We start from the raw sequence: 10,115 nt of genomic DNA, 5'->3' as shown, positions 1-10,115 counted from the left end.
CGTAAAATTATGGTACATAATCGGGCCGTCATACAATCCCTATGTATGATCCGCATCCTGGGCCCCGTCATCTTGGTCCGTTAACAGGCCTAAATGTAAACTGGCCCACTAGTAGATTCGGGCCTTTAATAGGCCAAGTAAACCGCCGGCCCTATTTTTGCAAGAAAACTTAATGGGCTTTTAGGAGGCTGAAAAGTAGGTTGGGCCTGAAACGTGCCTAACAGCTCATGGGCCGGCAGTAGGCAGAAATAGACCCGGTCACATGATTGTGCCAATCAAATCACAGGCTTTTAACAGGCCAAAATTGTCTCGGTCCTTGTTTGGCCCAATCATATTATCGGATGTGAGTAGGCCGGTTGCAAACCGAGCCGTAGTTAGGCTCAACTATATGACGCGCTTTTAACAGGCCGAAATAAATAGAGTGCCGAAATGTTAAATGGGCCTTTAATAGGCTGAAACTAATATCAGGTCGAATTATTAAATGGGCCTTTAGCAAGTGGGCCCAAAAGCATAGCATCCACTTGACGGGCCGAATCTGATATGGGCCATAATTTAGCCCAAAGCCTCTTAAAGGGACGGACCTGATCTGGGTCGTAATTTGGCCCAGAACGTGGTAGGCTTTTAACGCGCCGGATCTCATATGGGCCTTTATTAGGCCCAGAATCTGGCAGACTGTTAATGGACCAGATCAAATATGGGACGACATTTGGCCCAAAACATGGCAGCCTATTAATGGGCCGGCCTACTAATGTCCTCAAAATCTTGTGGGCCTTTAGCTGGGCCGGCCCATTATGGTCGGCGAAATCTCATGGGCCTTTAGCTGGGCCCGCCCATTATGGTTGGCAAAATCTTGTGGGCCTTTAGCTGGGTCGGCCCATTATGGTCTGCAAAATCTCATGGGCCTTTAGCTAGGTCGACCCATTATGGCCCGCAAAATCTTGTGGGCCTTTAGCTGGGCCGGCCCATTATGGTCCGCAAAATCTCGTGGGCCTTTAGCTGGGCCGGTCCATTATGGACTGCAAAATCTTGTGGGCCTTTAGTTGGGCCAGCCCATTTAAACTTTATGGGCCACTTTTGGGCCGGTCCACGTGTCAACATATCATAGGCGCATCTCGCCCATTGGAAGAGTGACACTTGTGCCAACACGGAGCTGACACGTGTTTCCTCCAGCCAATGATGATTTTACATGTGGAAAATCCCCATTGGTCTGGGCTGTTAACAGGTTATTGGATCCAAAACCGGACCCGATATCTTAACGGTGTTCCATTACAGTGGATGCCACGTGTCGGTCACCCCTTACGAAAGCACTTCTGTGACGCGTGATTTATCGTCATGGAAGTGGACACTTCCGTGATGATAATTTTTGTAATGTTATGGAACACTTCTACGACAGCACATCTATGACTGTCTTGATTCTGTCATAAAATTGTCATGGATGTACATGCATGACAGAAAACATGACCTACTATGACAAACACGTATCATCACGGAAGTGTATTTTTTTTGTAGTGTCACTATTGTACCCCCTTGCCAAACTCATGGCAAGGTACACAATAGGTCTGGTACACAGCACATCATACTTTATAGAACCTATTACTGTGGCATAGGGAATGACTTTCATTCTCTTTCTATCTTCTGCCGTGGTCGGGCTTTGAGTCTTACTCAACTTTACACCTTATAATACAAACAAGAACTTCTTCTTTGACTGATCCATTTTGAACTCTTTCAAAAACTTGTCAAGGTATTTACTCATTGAAAAATCTTATCAAGCGTCTTGATCTATCTATAGATCTTGATGCCCAATATGTGAGCAGCTTCACCGAGGTCTTTCATTGAAAAACTCTTATTCAAGTATCCCTTTATGCTATCCAGAAATTCTATATCATTTCCAATCAAGAATATGTCATCCACATATAATATTAGAAATGCTACAGAGCTCCCACTCACTTTCTTGTAAATACAGGCTTCACCACAAGTCTGTATAAAACTATATGCTTTGATCAACTCATCAAAGTGTATATTCCAACTCCGAGATGCTTGCACTAGTCCATAGATGGATCGCTGGAGCTTGCACACCTTGTTAGTACCTTTAGGATTGACAAAACCTTCTGGTTGCATCATATACAACTCTTATTTAAGAAATATCCATTTAAGGAATGTAGTTTTGACATCCATTTGCCATATTTCGTAAAATATGGCAACTGCGAACATGATTCGGACGGATTTAAGCATCCCTACAGTTGAGAAAATCTCATTGTAGTCAACACCTTGAACTTGTCGAAAACCTTTTGCGACAAGTCGAGCTTTGTAGATAGTAACACTACTATCAGTGTTTGCCTTCCTCTTGAAGATCCATTTATTTAATATGGCTTGCCGATCATCGGGCAAGTCCACCAAAGTCCACACTTTGTCTTCATACATGGATCCCATCTCAGATTTCATGGCCTCAAGCCATTTCGCGGAATCTGGGCTCATCACCGCTTCCTCATAGTTCGTAGGTTCATCATCATGGTCTAGTAACATGACTTTCAGAATAGGATTAGCGTACCACTCTGGTGCGGACCGTACTCTGGAAAACCTACGAGGTTCTGTAGTAACTTGATCTGAAGTTTCATGATCATCATCATTAGCTTCCTCACTAATTGGTGTAGCAATCACTAGAACTGATTTCTGTGATGAACTACTTTCCAATTTGGGAGAAGGTACAATTACCTCATCAAGCTCTACTTTCCTCCCACTCACTTCTTTCGAGAGAAACTCCTTCTCTAGAAAGGATCCATTCTTAGCAACGATGTTGCCTTTGGATCTATGATAGAAGGTGTACTCAATAGTTTTCTTTGGGTATCCTATGAAGACGCAGTTCTCCGATTTGGGTTCGAGCTTATCAGGTTGAAGATTTTTCACATAAACATCGCAGCCCCAAACTTTAAGAAACGACAATTTTGGTTTCTTGCCAAACCATAGTTCCGTAAGGCATCGTCTCAACGGATTTTGATGGTGCCCTGTTTAACGCGAATGTAGCTGTCTCTAATGCATAACCCCAAAACGATAGTGGTAACCTGGTAAGAGACATCATAGATCGCACCATATCCAATAAAGTGTGGTTACGACGTTCGGACACACCATTACGCTGTGTGGTCTTCCATGTGGCGTGAGCTGTGAAACTATTCCACATTGTTTTAAATGAAGGCCAAACTCGTAACTCAAATATTCTCCTCTACGATTAGATCATAGAAACTTTATTTTCTTGTTACGATGATTCTCCACTTCACTCTGAAATTCCATGAACTTTTCAAATGTTTCAGATTTGTGTTTCATTAAGTAGATATACCCATATCTGCTCAAATCATCTTTGAAGGTCAGAAAATAACGATACCCTCCATGGGCATCAACACTCATTGGACCGCATACATCGGTATGTATTATTTCCAATAAGTCACTAGCTCGTTCCATTGTTCTGGAGAACGGAGTTTTAGTCATCTTGCCCATAAGGCACGGTTCGCAAGCATCAGATTCATAATCAAGTGATTCCAAAAATCCATCTTTATGGGGTTTCTTCATGCGCTTTGCACCGATATGACCCAAGACGGCAGTGCCACAAATATGTTGCACTATCGTTATCAACTTTGCATCTTTTGGCATCAATATTATGAATATGTGTATCACTACGATCAAGATTCAATAAACCATCAACGTTGGGTGTATGACCATAGAAGGTCTTATTCATGTAAACAGAATAACAATTTATTCTTTGTCTTAGATGAATAATCATATCGCAATAAACATGATCTAATCATATTTATGCTCAACGCAAACAAAAAATAACATTTATTTAGGTTCAACACTAATCTCGAAAGTATAGGGAGTGTGCGATGATGATCATATCAATCTTGGAACCACTTCCAACACACATCATTACTTCACCCTCAACTAGCCTCTGCTTATTATGTAACTCCTGTTTCGAGTTACTAATCTTAGCAACCGAACAAGTATCAAATATCCAGGAGCTACTATAAACACTAGTAATGTACACATCAATAACATGTATATCAAATATACCCTTGTTCAGTTTGCCATCCTTCTTATCCACCAAATATTCATGGCATTCCCGCTTCTAGTGACCATTTCCTTTGCAGTAGAAGCACTCAGTTTCAGGATTTGGTCCAGCTTTGGGTTTCTTCACGGCAGTGACAACTTGCTTGCCATTCTACTTGAAGTTCCCTTTCTTTCCCTTTGCCCCTTTTTGAAACTAGTGGTCTTGTAAATCATCAACACTTGATGTTCTTTCTTGATTTCTACCTTCATTGATTTCAGCATCACGAAGAGCTCAGGAATCATTTTCGTCATCCCTTGCATACTATAGTTCATCACGAAGTTCCAGTAACTTGGTGATGGTGACTAGAGAACTCTGTCAATCACTATCTTATCTGGAAGATTAACTCCCACTTGATTCAAGCGATTGTAGTACCCAGACAATCTGAGCACATGCTCACTACTTGAGCTATTCTCCTCCATCTTTTAGCTATAGAACTTGTTGGAGACTTCATATCTCTCAACTCGGGTATTTGCTTGAAATATTAACTTCAACTCCTGGAACATCTCGTATGGTCCATGATGTTCAAAACGTCTTTGAAGTCTCGATTCTAAGCCGTTAAGCATGGTGCACTAAACTATCAAGTAGTCATCATATTAAGCTAGCCAAACATTCATAACGTCTGCATCTGCTCCTGCAATAGGTCTGTCACCTAGCGGTGCATCAAGGACATAATTCTTCTGTGCAGCAATGAGGATAAACCTCAGATCATGGACTCAGTTCGCATCATTGCTACTATCATCTTTGTACTTAGTTTTCTCTAGGAACATATAAAAACATAGGGAAGCTATAACGCGAGCTATTGATCTACAACATAATTTGCAAAATACTATCAGGTACTAAATTCATGATAAATTAAAGTTCAATTAATCATATTACTTAAGAACTCCCACTTAGATAGACATCCCTCTAGTCATCTAAATGATCACGTGATCCAAATAAACTAAACCATGTCTGATCATCACATGAGATGGAGTAGTTTTCAATGGTGAACATCACTATGTTGATCATATCTACTATATGATTCACGTTTGACCTTTCGGTCTCATTGTTCCGAGGCCATATCTGCATATGCTAGGCTCGTCAAGTTTAACCCGAGTATTCTGCGTGTGCAAAACTGACTTGCACCTGTTGCATGTGGTAGAGCTTATCACACCCGATCATCACGTGGTGTCTCGGCACGAAGAACTGTAGCAACGGTGCATCCTCAGGGAACACTTATACCTTGAAATTTAATAAGGGGTCATCTTATAATTCTACCGCCGTACTAAGCAAAATAAGATGCATAAAAGATAAACATCACATGCAATCAAAATATGTGACATGATATGGCCATCATCATCTTGTGCTCATGATCTCCATCACCGAAGCATCGTCATGATCTCCATCATCACCGGTGCGACACCTTGATCTCCATCGTAGCATCGTTGTCGTCTCGCCACCTATTGTTACTACGAATATCGCTACCGCTTAGTGATAAAGTAAAACAATTACATGGCGATTGCATTACATACAATAAAGTGACAACCATATGGCTCCTGCCAGTTGCCGATAACTTTGTTACAAGACATGATCATCTCACATAATAATTTATATCACATCATGCTTGACCATATCACATCACAGCAAGCCCTGCAAAAACAAGTTAGATGTCCTCTACTCTATTGTTGCAAGTTTTACATGGCTGCTACGGGCTTCTAGAAAGAACCGTTCTTACCTACGCATCAAAACCACAATGATTTTTTGTCAAGTGTGTTGTTTTAACCTTCAACAAGGACCAGGCGTAGGCACACTCGATTCAACTAAAACTGGAGAAACAGACACCCACTAGCCACCTGCGTGCAAAGCATGTCGGTAGAAAAAGTCTCATGAACGCGGTCATGTAATGTCGGTCTGGGCCGCTTCATCCAACAATACTGCCGAATCAAAGTATGACATGCTGGTAAGCAATGTGACTATTATCGCCCAAAACTCTTTGTGTTCTACTCATGCATATAACATCTACGCATAGACCTAGCTCTGATACCACTGTTGGGGAACGCAGTAATTTCAAAAAACATTCTATGACCACTCAAGATCTATCTATGTGATGCAAAGCAACGAGAGGGGAGAGTGTGTCCATGTACCCTCGTAGATCGAAAGCGGAAATGTTATGACAATGCGGTTGATGTAATCGTACGTCTTCATGATCCGGCCGATCCTAGCACCGAAGGTACGACACCTCCATGATCTGCACACGTTCAGCTCGGTGACGTCCCACGAACTCTAGATCCAGCTGAGGTCAAGGGAGAGTTTCGTCAGCACGACGGCGTGGTGATGGTGATGATGAAGTTACCGATGCATGGCTTCGCCTAAGCACTACGACGATATGACCGAGGTGGAAATCTGTGGAAGGGGGCACCGGACACGGCTAAACAATCAACTTGTGTGTCTATGGGGTGCCCATGGCCATGTATACAAAGGATGGGAGGGAAGAGGTGGCCGGCCCAAGGGGGTGCGCCAGGTGTGGGGAATCCTACTAGGACTCCCCAGTCCAAGTAGGATTCCCCTCCTCTTTCCTATTCCTAGTAGTGGAAGGAGGGAAGGAGGAAGAGGGGAGAAGGAAGGAGGGGGCGCCGTCCCTCCTAGTCCAATTCGGACCAGCCCATGGGGGGGTGCGGCCAGCCCTTGAGGTGTTGGGGATCGTTGCAGAAATTAAAAAAATTCTACGCATCACCAAGATCAATCTATGGAGTAACTAGCAACGAGAGAGAGGGGAGTGCATCTTCATACCCTTGAAGATCGCGAGACGGAAGCGTTGCAAGAACGTGGATGAAGGAGTCGTACTCGTAGCGATTCAGATCGTGGCGGATTCCGATCTAAGCGCCGAACAATGGCACCTCCGCGTTCAACACACGTGTAGCCCGGTGACGTCTCCCGCACCTTGATCTAGCAAGGAGGAGCGAGAGTTTGAGGAAGATGGCTCCAGCAGCAGCACGATGGCGTGGTGGTGATGGAGTGACAGTTCTCCGGCAGGGCTTCGCCAAGCTCAAGCGGAGGAGGAGAAGTGTTGGGGAGGGGAGGGGCTGCACCTTGGATGTGTTGCTGCGGCCCTCCCTCCACCCCTCTATTTATAGGGAGAAGGGGGAAGGGGGCCAGCCCCTCTAGATGAGATCTAGAAGGGGGCGGCGCCCAAGGGGGGAGGGGACTTGGCCCCCAAGCCAAGGGGGGCGCCCCCCTTAGGGTCCCCCCCCAACCCTAAGCGCATGGGCCCTAGGGGGGATGGCGCCCAGCCCACTTAGGGGCTGGTTCCCTTCCACCTACAGCCCATAAGGCCCTCCGGGGCAGGTGGACCCTCCCGGTGGACCCCCGGAACCCCTCCAGTGATCCCGGTACAATACCGGTATACCCCCGAATATTTCCGGTGACCGTATGATGACTTCCCATATATAAATCTTCACCCCCGGACCATTTTGGAACTCCTCGTGACGTCCAAGATCTCATCCAGGACTCTGAACAACATTCGGTAATCACATACAAATCTTCCCTATAACGCTAGCATCATCGAACCTTAAGTGTGTAGACCCTACAGGTTCGGGAATCATGCATACATGGCCGAGATAGCTCTTTGGCCAATAACCAACAGCCGGATCTGGATACCCATGTTGGCTCCCACATGTTCCACGATGATCTCATCGGATGAACCACGATGTCGAGGATTCAAGCAATCCCGTATACAATTCCCTTTGTCAATCGGTACGTTACTTGCCCGAGATTCCATCGTCGGTATCCCAATACCTCGTTCAATCTTGTTAGTGGCAAGTCACTTTACTCATTCCGTAATGCATGAACCCCTGACCAACTACTGAGTCACATTGAGCTCATTATGATGGTGTATTACCGAGTGGGCCCAGAGATACCTCTCCGTCATATGGAGTGACAAATCCCAGTCTCGATTCGTGCCAGCCCAACAGACACTTTCGGAGATACCTGTAGTGCACCTTTATAGTCACCCAGTTATGTTGTGATGTTTGGTACACCTAAAGCACTCCTACGGTATCCGGGAGTTACACAATCTCATGGTCTAAGGAAATGATACTTGAAATTAGAAAAGCTTTAGCAAATGAACTACACTATCTTGTGCTATGCTTAGGATTGGGTCTTGTCCAGCACATCATTCTCCTAACGATGTGATCCCGTTATCAATGACATCCAATGTCCATAGTCAGAAAATCATGACCATCTGTTAATCAACGAGCTAGTCAACTAGAGCCTCACTAGGGACATGTTGTGGTCTATGTATTCACACATGTATCACGGTTTTCGGTTAATACAATTACATCATGAACAATAGACAATTATCATGAACAAGGAAATATAATAATAACCATTTTATTATTGCCTCTAGGGCATATTTCCAACAGTCTCCCACTTGCACTAGAGTCAATAATCTAGTTACACTGTGATGAATCGAACACCCATAGAGTTTTGGTGTTGATCATGTTTCGCTCAAGGAAGAGGTTTAGTCAACGGATCTGCGACATTCAGATCTGTATGCACTTTGCAAATATCTATGTCTCCATCTTAAACATTTTCACGAATGGAGTTGAAGAGACGCTTGATGTGCCTGGTCTTCTTGTGAAACCTGGGCTCCTTGGCATGGGCAATAGCTCCAGTGTTGTCACAGAAGAGAGTCATCGGGCCCGACGCATTGGGAATAACTCCTAGGTCGGTAATGAACTCCTTCATCCAGATTGCTTCATGCGCTGCCTCCGAGGCTGCCATGTACTCCGCATCACATGTAGATCCCACGACGATGCTTTGCTTGCTACTGCACCAGCTTACTGCCCCACCATTCAAAATATACATGTATCCGGTTTGCGACTGATACGTCTCCAACGTATCTATAATTTTTTATTGTTCCATGCTATTATATTACCTGTTTTGAATGATTATGGGCTTCATTATACACTTTTATATTACTTTTGGGACTAACCTATTAACCAGAGGCCCACCCATATTGCTGTTTTATTGCCTGTTTCAGTATTTCGAAGAAAATGAATATCAAACGGAGTCCAAACGGAATGAAACCTTCGGCAACGTGATTTTTTGGAAGAATATCATCCAGGAGACGTGGAGTTCAAGTCAGAAGATACTCGAGGACTCCACGAGATAGGAGGGCGCCCCCCCCCTGTAGGGCGCGCCCCCTGTCTCGTGGACCCCTCGAGCACCCCCCGACCGACTTCTTTCGCCTATATAACCCTACGTACCCTAAAACTATCAAATATCAAGATAGATCAGGAGTTCCGCCGCCGCAAGCCTCTATAGCCACCAAAAACCTCTCGGGAGCCCTTCCCGGCACCCTGCCGGAGGGGGAATCCTTCACCGGTGGCCATCTTCATCAACCCGGCGCTCTCCATGACGAGGAGGGAGTAGTTCACCCTCGGGGCTGAGGGTATGTACTAGTAGCTATGTGTTTGATCTCCCTCTCTCATGTTCTCTCTCGTGTTCCCTCTATGGCACGATCTTGATGTATCCCGAGCTTTGCTATTGTAGTTGGATCTTATGATGTTTCTCCCCCTCTACTCTCTTGTGATGAATTGAGTTTTCCCCTTTGAAGTTATCTTATCAGATTGAGTCTTTTGTGAGAACACTTGATGTATGTCTTGCCGTGCTTATCTGTGGTGACAATGGGATATCATGTGCCTCTTGATGTATGTTTTGGTGACCAACTTGCGGGTTCCGCCCATGAACTTATGCATAGGGGTTGGCACACGTTCTTGACTATCCGGTAGAAACTTTGGGGCACTCTTTGAAGTACTTTGTGTTGGTCGAATAGATGAATCTGAGATTGTGTGATGCATATCGTATAATCATGCCCACGGATACTTGAGGTGATAATGGAGTATCTAGGTGACATTAGGGTTTTGGTTGATTTGTGTCTTAAGATGTTATTCTAGTATGAACTCTATGATGGATTGAGCGGAAAGAATAGCTTCATGTTATTTTACTATGAACTCTAGAATAGATTGATCTGAAAGAA

Source organism: Triticum aestivum, chromosome 1B (genome assembly GCF_018294505.1).
Source record: "Triticum aestivum cultivar Chinese Spring chromosome 1B, IWGSC CS RefSeq v2.1, whole genome shotgun sequence".
Classification (NCBI taxonomy): Eukaryota; Viridiplantae; Streptophyta; class Magnoliopsida; order Poales; family Poaceae; genus Triticum; species Triticum aestivum.
This window is presented reverse-complemented; position numbering follows the sequence as displayed.